The following is a 17,507-nucleotide window of genomic DNA, read 5'->3' as shown; positions in this document are numbered from 1 at the left end:
TGGCTCGAACATGCCTGGCTCTGGGCTTTGCTCTTCAGAATTGTGGTTCTCTAAGAATCACAGAATGTTAGCACAGATGTAGAAAGAAGAAAAAAACAGAAATGCTCTTTGAAATCGGAGCTGAGTGCTTTCACATTCTAGGGGAGCAGCAGAAGTCCTAGGCAGGCTCCGCTCCAGTTAGGAAGACACCCCCGTGGCTTTTGTGGATGTGAAAGGCGTGCCCTGCTCTGTGCCCACCCTCTCCCCTGCCTCCGGGGGTCTAGGCAGGAGGGAAGGGGTGAAGGAAAGGGAGTGGGAGGCTGTGGTTTTCTCAGGCATCCCGGGGTGGGGGAGGAGGTAAGAGGTGAGAGCTTGAGGAAGGGATGGAACAGGTGATGGGGTCCAGAAGGGCAGGGAGCGCCATCTCAGGCCAGGGCGCGGGGCAGGGGTGGGCGCCCAGCCGCCAGGAAATGCCCTGTGTTGTCACCTGTAGCGTGCTGCTGGCCAGTCTCAAATGGCACCACCTAGAACGACCCGCGTGAAGGATGCTGGGCACAAATGAAGGAGTTGGGGGCTGTCTGGTGCGGACCACCCGTGAGCTCACGGCAGAAGCAGGAAACGCAAAGGGAGGTAACCGGGAGAAATGTGGGGTCCCCCACGGGACACGGGGTTTTCCACCATTTATGGATGGGGCTGTGCCCCGCTGAGCAACGTTCCCCCAAATTCACGTCCACCCAGAACCTGTATGAACTTATTTGGAAATGGAGACTTTGTAGATGCTCAGTAGAGCGGCTCTGACCCAGTGACCGGTGTCCTAACAAGAAGGGGGACGTCTGGTCAAAGACACAGACACGGGGGGGAGCCCAAGTGAAGAAGAGGTGGAGACGGGACTGGTGCGTCCACAAGTCACAGGTGCCAGGGGACGGCTGGCAGGTCCAGACGCTGATGGAAGGACTCGGAACATTCTGTCTTCCAGAGGAACCAATCCCGCCGACATTTGATTTCAGACTTCCGGTCTCCAGAACCGTCCGAGAGTACATTTATATTGTGTCGAGCCCCGGGGTCTGTGGGGTCTGGCCACGGCAGCCCAAGGAAGGAATAAAGGGGCTGAGCTTGCATTTTAGAAGCAAAAAAAGGAGAGGGCCCTGAGGCTGGAGGCCTGGGAACACCAGACGGCTGACCCTGGCTGGCCGCGAAGGCCCTGCCTCCCATCAGGGGCCGGGTCCTCCTTCGAAATGGAGCCAGACCCCCTGTGGAAAGAGCAAAGGGCCGGCTCTGACTCCAGCTTCTCTGCTCTTTAGGGCTCAGGGGTCACCAGGCTCTGGCCCCTTGGCCTCTCTGGGAGGGCGGGGGAAGCGGAGGCCGAAGAAACTGGCCGAACCCCCCTCCCCCTGCCACCCTGCACGTATTCTGCCTGCCCGCCTGCAGCCAGCTCTGGTCTCTACAGCCGCAGCACAGACAGAGGCCCCGAGTGGGCTCACCCACACCAGAAAACGCCCGGAGGGTCTGGAGGACGAGAGCTACACCCACGAACCATCCCTGCCCTCCAGCACTGTGATGCACTGGCGTGTGACCGGACCCCGTGGGCTGTGGGATGTGCTGGTGGCCTTGGGAGCGGTGCACGGGCCGAGCTGGGGCCTGACGGCAGGAGGAGGAGTGCAGGAGGAAAGGGCAGCACCAGGGTCAGGTCTCCAGCGCCCTGGAGGGCGGCACCAGGCGGAGAGAGCGAGCGGCCGCTCGGAAGGGCCCGAGGGGCAGCCAGTGCAGCCACGGAGGGGACTGGCGTGGGGCGGGGCAGTGGGAGGTCAGGCCACTGGGGGTCTCGGGAGGGGGAGCGGCGGCCTTGGCGTGCCAGCTGCTGGCCCGCTGACAATTTCAGGGTAAATATCGTCACCGGACACCAACATGGACCAAGAGAGGGACAGATCAAGACCAAGGCCAGGCCTCCCTGCAGTCACGTCCGAGGCCAACAGAGCGCGCACACTGTCCAGACTCAGGGATGAGCCACGTGTCCCTTTTCTCGCTGATTTGAGTTTACCAATTTCAGCCTCAGCTTTGCTCTGTTTTCCTGCCTTCTGGATAAAATTATTAAGATACCAGTAGTGGAATCGCCTGCTTCCTTGACCCTGCCCTCAAGGCCCCCAGCGCCGGGCAGTCATAAATCCTTGATACACCCCCCACGCGCGGGGACACGGCCCTCGGCCCCCAGGCTGTGCCCTCTCCCCGGCTTCTTTCCACAGCAGGTAGCTTCCTGGGGGTCCGTGGACGGAAGGTGACTGACACCCCATACTCCATGGAAAGAACTCGGGTTTTACTTCGAATGACATGGGAAGCCACCAGATGGCTTTAAGCAGAGAAGTAGTGAGTTTTGGAAGAAATGTTCTGGGAGACAAGTCAGGACACTCTGGGAGCACAAGTGATGGCTGCTGGGGTGGGGGCAGGGCCCGGAGGGAGCAGGGACAACAACGTGCAGGTGGCCTCTGTGTCACAGAGGGACTCCCCGGGGCTCCTGAAATCGGTGTGCGGAGGACAGGGCTGTTTGCACCACGACCGCGGGCAGCCGGGAGACCAAGCATCCTGCCGAGGGGGCCCAGGTGCCTGCCAGTGCTGCCACCAGGCCCTGAGCAGGGAGGCCACCACGCTCAAGACACCTTTAAGGCAGACTCTGTGGAAACAGCACCACCAGCCCAGACCCGCAGGCACCTAGACGCGTGAGGTTATGCCCTGTTCTGCACAGACGTCTGACGGGGTGGCAGCCTGACAGTCTGTCCAGATGAATGGCGAGGTCATTCCCATTACCCTGGGGGACGGGGTCGGGGGGACTGCGTGCGCTCAGAGGGCTGAGGGGCCAGGCTTACGGATCGCCCGCCACCCCTGTCCCGGGCTCAGAAGGGATCCCCCCTCTCCCCTCCCCTGCCTGAGTGCATGGACACATTGCTTCCAACTCGTGCCCAGGATGGTGGGCTGGCTAGGGGCTCCTTCCAGGGTGCCAGACTACAACATGTCCCCTTGTCCTGCTAGGGTGAGACCATGTGGTGTGTGTGTATATGGGGTGGGGGGGCTCTCCTTTGGTTATCGGTCTTATAGCGTGGTCCCTAAGGAGGGCAGAGGTAAAGGGTTGGCCCTGGGCCTCTGGCCGCCTCCCTGTCTGACCCGCTTTCCTGCTTCTCCCAGGACGCTCCCATGCCTGGAGGGAGCCCGCTGGGTCAAATTCCCCTCCCTCACGGGACTGGTGGGTTCCTCAACCCTCATCCTGATCCTGTCCCCCACCCCTGCACCCCTGGCCTAAAGGAGAAGGTCAAAAGAACTTGGGGCCATAGAAAGGAGCTTGGAGCATGGACTCCCTACACCCCCCGGGAACCCCTCTGTAGGGCGAAGGTGGAGCTCTGGTAACCAGAGCAACAGCCACATCAGTGCCCGTTTGTCCTGAGTCCTGGGGCTGCCACCACGTGCGCCTGGGGACGGGAAGTCCAGCCACATCAGGAGCCTTCATTCCCATTCCTACCCAGGGGTCTAAGGGGCCCTGGAGCACATCCACAGATCTTACTGGAAAATGATGTCTCTGCAATACAAATGCACTGAGGAAAAACGAGACGGGAAGAAAACATTCTCAAGTAACAGTGGTTCTGTCTTGCGGTGGGATCAAGGGTTTTCATACTTCCATGTGTTTTCCAAAATTTTTTATACCGAACACGTGTTAGTTATGTAATTTAAATTTTATTTATTTATTTTTAAACCAAATTCTCCAGCCAACTGTGCTCTTCCCCAGTGCGGTAACTTTCCTTTGAGGCGGATTTCTGGGTGAACTCAAGGAACAAGGAGTCCTTCTCAGGCTCACATTACTGCACATTCAAGTTTTCCTGCCCCTGGTCGGGCTCCGGGGCGGACGGCGCTGGGGCTGAGACAGGGGTCCGTCCGCAGGCGGCCCCGCGTCCCCCTCCTCCCGCCCGGGTGGACTCTGCCGGGCGGGGCTGGCGGCCCTCGGGGCCGGCCTCCGCCCGCCGACCCCGGCTGCCCAGTGTCCAGTCCCGCCTTCCTCCGCGTCCAGCGGCTGCAGCCCTGAGCTCGCGGGGGAGGGGCGGAGGGGACCCTGCAGGGGGCCTCGGGCCAGGGCGGGGAGCGCGGGGGTCGGCCCGGCGCGGGTGACCGGGGAACAGCGGGGACGGGGGAGGGTCCGGGAGGGGCGGGGGAGCCCCCTGGGCAGGACTGCCGCGGCTGAGGGCGGGAGGGGGGGGGGCGGGGGGGTGCTGGGCGAGGTAGGAAAGTGCTCTGAAAAAGTTAACGCGGCCCACGACTCTCTGCGGCCTCCCGCCTCCACCCGCCCCCGGGCCTCCCAGCGAGGGCGCTGCCGGTTCACCAGGGCGCCGCGCGGAGACCCCGGGAGCGCCGAGGCCTTGAGGCCCGGCTCCGGGGGTCAGGACCCGGGCCGGGACCCGGACGCACCCGGGTTGCCACGGCAACGCGCTCAGGGGCGCGGCGATTGGCGAAGAGCGGAGGGGCGGAGCCCAGGAGACTCTCTCGCGAGAACTCGGCTTTCCGGCGTCCGGTCTGCGGGGCGGAGCTTCCGGCCGGGGCGCGGCCTGGGCTTTCGCCCGCCCCCTCCGGGCGGGCCTCCGGGCGCGTTCGCCGGCCTGAGCCCTCCTCCCGCTCGCAGCGCCGCCCCCCTGCCCCCCCTGCCCCGGGCCGCCGTCTCGCCCGGCCCCCCGCCCTGGTTCCCGGGCCTGGTCTCCCTCCTTCAGCCTGGGTCCGCCTGTGGACACCGCAGCCGGTGACCTTGTCATGCCCCCTCCCCGTGGGTCCCCGGAAGCCACGCCCCCCCGGTCCCGTGCCCGCACAGCCTCGCAGCCTCGCCGAACTGCGGGCTCTGCCTTCCTCGCTCCTTCCTTCCTGCCGCAGGGCCTTTGCACTTGCGGGCCCCTCGGCCTGCAACACTCGTGCACCAATTTCTGCACAGATGCCAGCGGGGCTCTCACCTCCTGAGTGAGGCGACCGCCCGAGTGAAACCACACCCCACCCTCGCCTGGCCCCCTGCCCTGTGTTTGCCGCATGGGTCTTATCCCCATCCAGCATGGTGTTTGCTGCCTGGGAGCTGCAGGCAGGTGGAGGGTTTGCCTGGTTCAGACCACAGCAGGTGCTCAGTAAATATTGTCGACTGAGCAGGTGAATGAGGGATCTTTCCTCCTCTTCCTCCCCACCCTGGGGTGATTCTCTGGCAGCGGAACCAGCAGGAACGAGTGGCTGCCCACGTAGCAAGTGCCTCACTCGCAGCATCTCGCTCCGAAAAAGCTCATTCGTGTGGGAGGCCCCAGGCGCTCAGGGAATCCTACCCTTCAAACACTGTCACCCTCTGCTTAGGATCCTCCGGGCTCCAGAGGTGCTGAATTGGACCAGGGCCCTGGGTCTGGTGGGAGGGACTGGGACGAGCCCACTGCCCCCGCGGGAGGGGGCCGGCGAAGCCGCGTTCAGCGTGGGGTCTCCAGGAGTCCTCCCAGTGGTCCCCAGAGGCCACTTCTGCCGCGAAATGTGCCCCGCGGACAACCGTCACCGGCTGCTTGCTCTGCGCCCATGTGGTTCTAGCGCTCAGTCCCCACGCTCCCATGATTATCCTTTCACAAACGAGGAAGCAGGCTCAGGAAGTGTAGCCCCTTGACCGCGATCGTGCCACTGGCACATGGAGGCCCCGGGGCCTCGGTCCAGCCCTTGGTGGCCGAGAAGCCCGTGCTCATCCCGGGGCACGATGCCGCTTCCCAGGCAGGAAGCCAGACGAGCATCCAGGGCTGACCGGAATTGCACGCAAATGGCCGGACGACTGGCTCCCCCCGGGCATGGGCACTGGCAGGGGAGCTCTCTGCAGGCTGCGTGGCTCGGACAAGCCGGGGCAGCCATATGCCGCCAACCTCGTGGGGAGCGGGGCACAGGCCACCCCAGCAGCCAGATGCTCCGGGGCCACTTGGTGCCTCAAAGGCATTTCCTCTAGGAAATGGAGCCACGGGGCCCCTCCCCTCCCTCCCCTCCCTTCCTCCCTCCCTCCTGCCCCCCGCCTCCCTTTCAGCTCCAGAGTCAAGGGTTTCAGGGCTGTGTCAGCAAGGGGCCTTCTGTACCGTCCTTCTGGCACGGGGCACTGTGGCCCGGAATGGACATCTGGTCTGCCTTGACCCCCACAGCCAGGGCATCTGTGGCCCCACGGAACTCAGTGGCAAGGACAGCCGGAACCCGGGAAAGGCCACGCTCCCCTGCGTGCCTGCCAAGTGCGAGAACAACCCTAGCAAAGGCCTGCCTGGCACTGCCCTTGCCACGGGGGCTTCCTGAGGACGACCCCCCCCGGGGGGCTGTCATGCCCAGGCTTCCCCTGCCAGGTGATGTCTGCTCAGCCTGAGGGACGGAGGGAAGGAGGGAAGGAGGGGGAGGGGCATTGGCCAGAACTGGTGGTGCCGCGGCCAGTGGGATCTCGCGCCTGAGGATGGTGGGGGGCCGAGGGCGGCCCCTGCCCCTGGCCCACCATGTGCCCTCCTGGCTGGCAGGGCCATCCAGCTTGCTCCGTAGAAGTCGGATCTACAGACTTGGGCAGAGGGAGAAGGCTGAGGCTGCTTCATTTTACAGGTGGGAAAACTGAGGCCCTGCGAGGGGCGTGCAGTGTGTTGCCCTGTGGCCTTGATCGCATCTGCATTGATCTTATCCTGGGTGCAGGGCTGGCCTCGGCTTCACTCACCCTCTCTTACTGAGGAGGGACTGGGGGTTGCAGAAGTGAGGTGTCACGTTCACATTCTCCTGCTTAAGCCGGTTCTCTGGCCCTGGCTGGTGCAGACCTGAGTCGGAGACCGACTTCCCTCTGCCGTGGATGGAAAATAAGCCTGACGAAGCAGGGCTGAGGGAAGGGGGCGCTCGGGATCAGGGACTACCCCGCTGCCCAAGGCAAGAAGCTCTGAGGCCCCAGTGGGGCTGAGGAGGGACTGCAGCCACCTGTGTCCCCGCTGTGCTGGTCAACAGAGTGGCACTTTTTTTCACCCAGGGTTCGGACCAAATCATGAGGGCCACCCCCGCTCTTGTCTGCAGCCTCTGCCCCTCCCGGAGCTCCCTCCCTGCAGGCCCTTCCCTCCCTGCATGTCGGCCCCCAGAAACCGGTGCAGGAGACCCGGCCTGGATACCGGTCGAGACCCAGGAGCCCCCCCTCATCCCCCCGCAGCATTCTGGTCCCTTCCAGGGCTGGGCGAGGTCCAGCGGGGGGGCAGGTGGAGCGCCTGCCCGTACTGGGTAACTGTGGCCCCAGGACAGATAGCCGAGGGGCAGAAGAGGGGTGCAGCCGTCCCCAGGTCCCCTCCCACCGGGGCTCAAGAGGGCGTCCTGGAGGAAGCGTCGTGGCCCCCAAAGCAGGAGAAGGCAGTGAGCTGCCCCGGGAAGGGAGGGCCTGTCTCGGGGGCCGGACCCGGTGCGCCCCGGACGCCAGGCTGAGACGTCGGAACTTGCGAGCCACGGGGAAAGTGTCCATGGGCTCGGAGCCCAAGGCTGATGGGAGCACAGCCCAGCTTGCGGAAGCAGCTTTTCAGCAAGTGCCTCGGAGCTTTCTTGGAAACTGGCTGAGTGTAAATTATAAATAAACAAACGGGAGCTGCAGCAGGGCCGGTGGGCAGAGGGGAGAGGCTGGGGGCCGAGGTCCCCACGAGGGGCTGGTGCCCCCCAGAGCGGGAACCCGCCGCCCCTCCCCCACCCGGCCGCCCCATCCTCGGGGGGGCTCCTGTGGGGAGCATGGCCTGGGGTCTCTGGCTTCTGGGAGCTGACTTTGGCCAGGCTTCCCGGGAGGCCCCGCGCAGACCCCAAGACGGGAGTGGAGAGCCCATCCGGCTGGCGCCACCCGGAGAGGTGCAGGCCCGAGTCTCCCTCGGACAAAAACAGGCCCCCGGTGGACACTCATCCGTGTGGGAGGTGTCTTACCAAATGTTTGAAAGGGAAAAAAAAATCCCATTTTCTTAGCTTTTTTTTTTCCTTTCTATTTTTTGATTATTTTTCTAGATGACTTCATTTCTAAGAAGGGTGTAGGGGAGAGAAGGAGGACAGAGGGAGGGAGGACATGGGCCCCGAGGAAGCCGAGGGACAAGGGACGGGAGCAGGGCTGGAGGGAGGACAGCAGGGTACCTGGGCCCCAGGGAGGAGCTGAGGCCTCTTCACCTTGGAGAAAGCAGGCGTCTGGTCCTCACTGTGGGTGTCCCCACCCCCCAGCCCCCACCGCTGACCCCTCGTGGGCCTCCTGGCCGACTCCGTGCCCGCCAGGCCCTGGGGCAGAGGTCAGCTCATCCAGCTGGGATTAGCGGGGGTCCTCGCTGGCTCGTGGCCTCTGCCCGCGGACAGAGCCGAGAGGGGGTCCCCGCCCCCCGCTGAGGCCCCCTCACCCCACACGCCACTTGGGACCCCTGGGGCCCACTCCGGCTAGCCTAACCAGAAAGGAGGAGTTATCTCAGGATATCAGCAGGCTCAGAGAATCTTCTGGAGAGCCCAGTGGCTACATACCCAGTAGCAACACACGGCCCCGGGGGCCCACACCGTGTGGCGCCAGGCCGCGAAGGCCATCCTGCGGGGAAGTGACTGGGCGCGCTTTCCTTGGGTGCTCTCTCGTGTGTCCGTTGGGGCGCGTGTGGTCGCGGGAGCCTCTGTGGCTGCAGGGGCCCCCCACTCCTGCCTTAACGGGACGTCCTGGGAGGGGCCGGGAACCCGTGGCGAGGAGCAGGCGCCCCGCGGCCCCCTTAGCTCACAAAGGGTGTTTCCAGCCCCAGATGCCGGCAGCCGCCAGGCTCCCAGGGGGGGACCTGTCCCTGCCTCTGCCGGTGTCCCGGGTGCACCACCCGCGTCTGCCTCCCACTGCAGGCGGCTGCTCCTGAGTCTGAGTCTCCGCCTCCCCCTGCCTTTCTCTTCCCACTGGGAACCCCTGACATTGGGTTTAGGGCCCACCCCAGCCCGGGACGAGCTCATCTCAAGACCCTTAACTTGGTTACCTCCGCCGAGTTTTACTCCAAGTGAGGTCACATTCCGAGGTGCCGGGCGGACACATCTTTTGGGGGCCACCCCTCAATCTGCTGCAAGAGGCGCGAGACAGGGGCACAGAGCAGGGGGTGGGAGGGAGGGGAGCGTTGGGGCAGGAGGAGCCAGCTGTCCCCAGCCTGTCCAGGGGTGTGGGGCCATCTGACCTTCACGGAGGTATTTAAACCCTAAGGCCGCCTGTGTCTGCCCACATGGGTTCTCCACTGAGGCCGGGGCGTCCCAACTTCCGGGTTCCATGAGCACCCCATCCCAAGGGCTTCTGGCGCCCCTGTGCTTGGGAACCCCAGAGTCTGAGGCCAGCCTCTCTCGGGGGTCCCCGGGGCCCCGCGCCAGACCTCTCCCCGCCCCCCCCCGCCGCCCAGCTCCTCCCCCTTGAAGTCTGAGCCACCCCTCCTGACGGGACCCATCCCGACCATGGAAGCAAACGCTCTCAGAGGTGGAGACCTCCAGGTGCACGGTCCACACCAGAACATACACGCATCTGTATACACATTCCCTGCACGGTCTGGTCCCATCCTCAGGAGATACTGACCCCGCTCCACAGACGAGGAGACGGCCCCGCAGGCAGATTGACTCCCCCAGGTTCCCACGGGCAGACCGGAGATGAACCCAAGCCCACCTGGCCTGCAGCGCTCTCCCCTCACCGGGCTCAATCCACATCAGGGCTTGAATCCTCCTCGGAACAGGAAACTCACTCCCTAACAAAATGGCACCTTCTCCTGACAATCCCATGTCAGGGAGGCTTCCTTCCTTCACTGAGGGAAAGCTCGTCCTCATCCAAGTGACTTGGTCCAGGACAAATTTCTCCATTTCTTCCCTTTCTTGAGAAGTTGGGTTCTGCCCCTGCCCCACCCCTCGCCCTCCCCAGGAGGGTTTCTGGCCTCTTGATGCTCAATCTACAACATCAAGGACACAAGGTCCTTGGGTCGTGGGACAGCTGTGGAGGGTGACTTTGGACAGGCGTCCCCCAGCACCATGCCCAGCTCAGGCGGAGCATGCCTGCTCTGGAGGTGACAGCATCTCTCCGCCCGGGACCAGAGCCCAGGGGTGAGGCCCGGTCATTTGGTCACCTTGGCCGCCTCGAGCCAGGAGCCACCCCGGGCACTGCTGGGCAGAGGCCTGCCACAGCACAGCAGCGACGCCTCACTTTGGAAAAGAAAAAGGGGGGGAAAAAAAAAGGCAACCACCAGCCGAGAGGCTAACAGCTGAGCTGAGTCACGCCGGGCGGGCGGAGGCGGCTGCAGGGGCGGGTGGGGGCCGCCCAGGATGGGAGGGAGGCGAGAGGGGCACGGGGCCCACCTGGCACCCTCCCCTGGGCTTCTGGAGCCGGGCAGCCCTCCAGCGGGGTTGTGGGGCCTGGAGCCCAGGGGGTCGCGCCGAGCCCGGCCTCCGTCCGGCTCCGCCCCTAACCTCCTCTTCCAGCCGGTGGGGTGATGCTGCCTCCCCTGCTACGGTGCCCATGAGACGGGTGGCCACGCTGCTAGGTGCTCAGGGCAGCCTCTGGCACACGACAGGGACAGAGCCGGGTCCCCAGCGTCCACTCACTGTCCTTATGAATGAGAAACCCTTGAGCTTCCCAGGGCAGGATGCTGGCACTGGCCCAGGGGGCCTCCCCTGCCCCAGGCCCTCCCGGTGCCCGACAAGCGCAATCCCCAGGCCCTGGGTTGTCGCCTTGCCAACTTTTCCACACCTCCCCCATCCACAGCCCCACTGCCCCCCAGGGTCCAGGGCCCAGGGTCCCTCGGGCCTGGGGCAGCCAGGCCAGGTGGTTCTGCCTTCGCAGCACCCTGCCCAGCCGCCTGGCCCCCGTGACCTGACGGGACCCTCGGGGCACGACTCTGGCTGCAGCCAGCCAGGGCTGACATCAGGTCCCGCTCCGAGGAGTGGCTGGCAGCATGACCTCACCTGACTCGCAGCGCTACCCTGACCCCTCTGGGAACCACGCCCACGTGCTCTGGCAGATCTGCCCGGCGGCGGAGTCCCCACCGCCCTCACCCCCTGGCGGGAGGGCCCTGCAGATGGCAGGCGTCTGTTTGCCCAGGACACCCCTGTCCTGCTGAAGCTCCGGGCTTGGGAGCCGGGAGGCACCCTGAAGATGGTCACCAAGGCCCCGAGAGGGACGGGACGTTCCTAAGGCCACCCTGCCCTGCCCGGTGCCCCCAGGACCGACCCCGCCGCGTGCCTCCCCCCACGCTCAGGGCCCCTGCCATCTCAGCCCCCTCCCCCTCGCAAGCACTCCCCGCTCCCCCCGCCGGCCTGCCTCTCCCGCCCCCACGCTCTGGCGGGAAGGGGTTCCTATGGCACCCCTTCCCCCGCACACACTTAGCTCACTGGCAGCCCATCTGCCCCGAGACACTGAGCGGCAGATGCCTCCATGCACAGCGGTGCCTGAAGCGAGGCGGCCCAGCGCCTGCCGGACGTGAGCACCGCCAGCCAGGCCTGGGGGCTCACGCTCCTCCTGGCTGAGGCGGGGGACTCACCCAGACGGCCCACCGCCCATGGGGGGCGGGGGGCCAGGGCGTGGGCGGGAATGGGAGCCGCCCTTGCGGGCTACCCCCCCCCCCCCCCCCCCCAGGGCTCCAGCAGCCTGGGAGCCGCTCTTGGCAGGCTGCACACTTGGGGGCAGGGATCCGCAGCTCTCTGACTCCCCGGGGAAGGCCCAAGCTGTGGGGGGGCTGCTGCTCCCCAGCCCCCAGCCGTTCCCCTCCCCAAGAAGGAGGCCGGTGGACCCGCCCCCCCCCCCGGGAAAGACCCCACCTAAGGGCCCGGCTGTGGGCTGGGGCTTGTGGGACGGGTTCTTCCTCTCAGCTCAGCTGGCTTCAGACCTGGGCCTGCCGGGCCCCAGGCCCAATTCTGGTGTCCCTCAGCCCCCTCTCTATCTCCAGTGACTTCCCTTACTACTGGCGGGGACACCTGGCCGAGCAGGGTCGGAGTCCCTGGGGCTGGGCCTCCTGGGAAGTGGTGGCAGTGGTTTCTGGACCCACCAACCGTTCCCAGGAGGCCTGCGGCCAGTTGGCAAAAAGCCTCGTTGCCGTGGCAGCAGCCTCTAGCCCTGGGTCCGGGAGGAGGGGCCGGCTGAGGACCCCCAGAGCTCGGCCTGTGGCTCTGGCCCTGCCCTCCCCAGCCCCGGGAGCAGAGCTTCGTAGCCTGTGGGTGCCCAGCCAAGCCCTGGGGCGCCAGGCCCGCGTGGGGCGAGGGCCGCCGTGCCCCCAGCCGCTGACGTGGGCCGGCGCGCGCACTCTCCCATCCCCAATAGAGACAGAAGAGGCTGGCTAAGCCTGGAACTCTGGAGGCTCCGGCTTGACATTAGGTGGAATTTCCTGGTTCTGGAAAGAATGAGAACATTTCAGACATCCGCACACAGGGCTGCAGGCTGCAGGCTGCTGGCCTGTCTCGCTCGCGGCCTCGAGCGCACGTCCGTCCGTGTGAGGGGAGAGAGCTGCCGTGAGCCGGCCTGCCCGGGGGCAGAGGGATGGACAACTTGGCCTCTGAAGACCCACCCCATCGGCCAAGACCCAGAAGCCACGAAAACCCAAACTCACTCCCCCCGCCCCCCGCCGCTTTCCTCCTCTCCTCCCGGTGCCCCCGCAGTGTGGCACCAGCGTGCAGACACACACACACACACACACGCACACACACGCACACGCACACGCCCCCGGGCCGCCTCTGCTCCCCTCACATCTTGCATTTGTTTTGCTTCAGCCGGGCTCGAATGGGGACGTGCTGCACTCACAATTGGCAGCTTCCTCCGATCCCCCCCACGGAGGTGCCATATGTCAGTGTCATGAATAAGCACGAGGCTCCCTGGCTGGGAGAGCTGGGAAGTGGCAGCTGCCAATCAGCACTGAGCACACGGCGGGGGGGGGGGGGGGGGGGCGCGACCGCTGGGTGGGGGTCAGCTCCACCAGAGGCGCAGGCCAGGTGTGGGGACCCCATGGGTGGGGACAGGGCTGGATGTGAAAGCATGGTCACTGGTCCACAGCCCCGGGGGGCCAGGGTGTGTTCCTGAAAACAGCAAAACCCAGAAGGCACCGTGACATCGGGCGGCCAGAGTCCCCAAACTCTGCCCCTGTGCCCTGCCTTGTCTGCCTGCCTGCCCGCTGGCCAGCCCACACCACCTGCTCCGGGAAGGCCCTTTCCTCCCAGGCCGCTTTCCTCATATTCCTCGTTCCTGTGCCTCTTCTGGGCTTGGGCTCCATCGGAGCCTCCCCCCCAACCCTCCCCCCCGCCACCGCCTCACCTGTGCGTAGCCTGTGGGACAGAGAAGGGGAGCCAGACTCTGCCAGCACCTGCCTGTGGGCCAAGCACAGAGTGAGGTGCGTCTGCCCGGGGCACTGTTCACTCTCCCAGCACTCAGGGAACCAGGGATTATTAGCCCCATTTACAGGCAAGAAAACTGAGGCCAGAAAGGTTTTAAGAAACTGTCTCCAAGTCCTACAGCTCAGAATGGCAGATGGTCTGCCGGTTCATTGCCAGAGGCCCTGTATCTGTGTTGAACCTGGGAGCCCTCTGCCTGGTTGCCCCCCGCCCCAGCCCCCACCCTGAGAGGCCTTCCCCTGGCCTCTCCTCCTGCACCTCCCCGCCCTGACCCCTGTAAAGTTAACCCTTCTCTCCTTCCTGCCCTGTGAACGCTCTTACCCATCTTGGATCCTATAGAGATGACACAGATCACAGACCCCCGAATGCACGTTTGTCCCTCGAAGCTCTGCCCCACCCCCCACCGGAGGTGACCAGTCAAGGCCTGACCCAGCAGGTGGCTGTAAAATGAATGAATGATGGACAGACAGGCTGCAAGGCCAGGGCCATGCACCCAGGTTCCCCAGCGTGAATGCAGACGTGTGCATCCTGGGGAGGTGGAGGCCAGGCCCCGCCCACCCGGGTAATGCAGGCCCCTTCCTTCATTCTGAGCCCTGCTGGAGGCGGAGGCAGGTGACTGCTGGGGATCGGATTAACCGCTCCAGGTTAATTGGCTATCCCCCGCTACCAGCATGACAGATCCTGCTTGACATTTCCCTAGATAGTTAATTGATACCCAAGTAATTTGTCATGGAGACCTCGTTATATGCCAACTAGGTCCCCTAAGCCGTCAGCGTCTGTGCCCCAGAAACAAGATTGGCAAGTTAATAATGGAGCCTTAATCACGCTGTTTCCTGCTGGCATTGGAAGAGAACACCCAGAGACAGGATGGGGCGTCACTGGGCAGAGACGACGCTTTCTAGGGCCTTGAGAACAGAGTGTCCTGAGAGATCCCAGAGCCCCTGCACCTTCCTGAGAAGGTCCCTTCCCATTTCCCCAGCCAGGCGTGCCTTCTGGTGACCGTGTTCGGCCTGCTGAGGAACCCCCTTCCATAGGTGCACTGGGGCTGATTCCACTCCCTGGCTCCAGCAGGTATGTGGTGTGGCCAGCTGTGCCCCCAGAGTGAACTAACAAGTCCGTTTTTACCTAAGATGGTTTGTGTTGGGTTCTGTCACATGTAACCTGGAGGCTTCTCAGCTCAAACCCCTCTGGGCTCTTACCCCAGGAGTCGAGCCCATCTGCAGAACCTGTGTGGGGTCTGATCAGGGGCCTGGACAGGAAGACAGCCTGGTGCAGAAAGGGGAGGCCTGGACAGAAGGCCAGGGCTGGCAGGGAAGGGGATTTTTCAGGACGGACGCAGTATCTGGCCTCGGGAGAAGGGGAGCAGGGTGAGAGAGGAGTAAAAGTAGGGCAGAGGCGCCCTCAGCGTCCCAGACCAGCAGCACAGAGGGACACCTCGGCATCGGCTTCAGCACCAAGGACAGCGGTGGCCTCATGGCCCAGAGGAGGGAGGGGGGCACAAGTTACTGGGGTGAGGGCAAGGGCGGGGTTGTAGCTCTCATACACTTGTTCTCAAGAAGCCACTAGATGATGCACACCGTCAATACAAGGGAGCAGACCCAAATAAAGGGCTTCAGAATCCACGAAGGAGGGTGGATTCGGCACAGGAGAGACGAGGGTGGAGAGAGGTCCTTGGTGATGGATGTGTAGCAGGGGTACAAGGCAACTGGGACAGGTGGATATGGGAGGAATGGCTCTGAGTTAGTTGTCTTTTGCTGTGTAATAAATTATCCCAGAACAGGGGCGCCTGGGTGGCTCGGTCGGTTAAGAGTCTGACTTCGGCTCAGGTCATGATCTTGTGGTTCGAGAGTTTGAGCCCCACGTTGGGCTCTCTGCTGTCAGCACAGAGCCCGCTTCAGATCCTCTGTCCCCCTCTCTCTGCCCGTCCCCCAGTAGTGAACACACTGTCTCTCAAAAATTAAAAAAAATAATAATTTAAAAAATATGTAAAATTGTCCCAGAACAAAGATCTACTGTCTCGCGTGGTTTCTCATGGAACCATCCTGGAGGCTGTCTACCACAGGCTCCAAGAAAGAAACCAAATTTATAGATGGCCTGATGTTTTTAACATACCAGAAAAGAGATTTATATTTTTGTTACAGGGTTTGGGGATGAATAAGTAATAAGTACACAGAAAATAAAGCAAACCCAAAGCACGAGGCAGTTATTAAGTCCAGGAAAAACAAGAGGTTGTACAAGAAAAAAGATGTAATTACAATACGTTACTCAGCTGTGAGTAGTATGTGCAAAGAAATAATAATGCATACATTGAATTATGATTCAGCCAAAATGAGAAGATGGGTGGAAGAAAAGTGTGTGTGTGTGTGTGTGTGTGTGTGTGTGTGTGTGTGTGAACAAACTCTCAACAGCAGGAAGTGAGTGGATGATTTCCAAGTCTGAAAGAAAAGCAACGTTAGCACGTTATTTAGAAGTAAATACCAAAACAAACTAACTAAAATAACAAAATTTTGCCTCCGAGAAGGGGAAATCAGGAGAGACGGTGGGTACGGAGCGGCTGGTTTTTCGTGGCAAGTCTTACAGAGATATTTGATTAAGCCACGTACATTTATGACTTTGGTGAAAAACCAAGTGGAATTCAAACAACTATAACGCAGACACACTCCAGCCTGCTCCATACTCCCGGGAACCCCAGGGAAGGGCGTAGGGAGCTGCCTCCTTTTTGGGGGGCAGCCCCCCCACGTCCTGGAGCCTGGCCTTCCTCCCTGCCCTCGCAGGAGCCCTCCGCTGGCTTCCCCCACTTCCCTCCCTCCACCTCGGACTCTTCGCCTGTCTCCTGCCTTCACTGTCCCCTTGTCCATTCTTCTGCCTGTTGGGTGGGGAACAATCAGACGGAGGGGGGCCCAGCCCTGCCCCCAGTGCCGCCTGTGGTGGTAGGAAGCCGCCAGAAGTCGCTCCTGCTTCCTGGGGAGGTGAACTGGGGACACCGGGCTGTGCTCCATCATTCCCATGACACCCCGTCTAATTACCCAGCATGCTATTCATTTGGATGTCAGTGCTGCCGCATGTCTGTGCCTTTAATTAATAATTTGGTAAAACTCCATGCAGGGCCTGGCCAGGGTGGTGCAGCAGGGGCTGCTGGGGCCAGAACAAACCTGGAGTGGGTGGGGCAGGTCAGTGAGGCTCCCCTCCCCCAGCGAGTGCAGAAGCTTTGGGCTGGAACCCAGGAACCCCGGTTCCTTGTCCCCAGCCATTCCCACTGGGCCCTAAAGGCCCACCCAGGAGGAGGCAGGAAAACAGACCCTGAGGGGTACGTGCACACCAGTGACTGGGGCCTGAGTTGGGGGGGGATTGGCTTCACTGGAGCCCAGGCTGGCCTTTGGGCCCTGGAGGGTTGGGACCCCAGGAGCCTAGGAGGAGGGGTGAATGGCAGTCAAAGGTGCCGAGAAGCCTGGCAGAAAACCGGGCTCACACAGGCCAATGTCTGTGGCCAGAGAGGTGTGGGGGTGGCTAGGGGAGGGAGTGCTCGGGGCAGGTTAGGACCTCCTCCCTGAGGCCCTGCTTTGGCCTGATCACAAAGAGCCACTCCCAGCCCTGGGTGTTCCCCATTTCTGATTGCCCCAAGACAGGGGAGGGTGCATAGGCTGGGGTCCCCAAAGTGAAGAGACCTACAACGTCCAGGCCAACCCACCTCGTGGGAGCCTCTTACTCCCGGCCCTTGGGCAGGGTGGGGGCCTCGGGAAGGGGCACAGAGGCCGCCGGGTTAACAGGAAAGTCTATTTGGATCTGACTTGAATTATTGAGTGGCTCGGACTTATTCTTGGCTCTGGGGCAGGCTGTGGTCTGTGAAGATTGACACCGTCTCGGCCCTATTTTTAAGGTTCCGTGGGAAGGATCTGAGACACCACCACACGCAGGCCCGCACGTGCCCTCTGCGCTGGGGCGAGAGAGCTCCTGGGTGGGGGTGGGGTGGGCAGGACATGCCACCTGGGAGCCCCCTCCCCACACCCACCCCTGGGCCTGGCAGGTCCCCACCTCGGCCCCTCCACCTGAGCTCCCAGCCTGGCCCACCCCGGACCCCTGCACCCTGTTCCCCTAAGCCGACCCCCCTCTGAGAAGTGCTGGCTGTATCCACGCCGGCATCCCCAGGGCGGATGGGCTGTGAGTCTCCGTCTCGTCTCTGA

Source organism: Panthera onca, chromosome E1, assembly GCF_046562875.1.
Source record: "Panthera onca isolate mPanOnc1 chromosome E1, mPanOnc1 haplotype 2, whole genome shotgun sequence".
In the NCBI taxonomy this organism is placed as follows: domain Eukaryota; kingdom Metazoa; phylum Chordata; class Mammalia; order Carnivora; family Felidae; genus Panthera; species Panthera onca.
Note: the sequence above shows the minus strand (reverse complement) of the source record.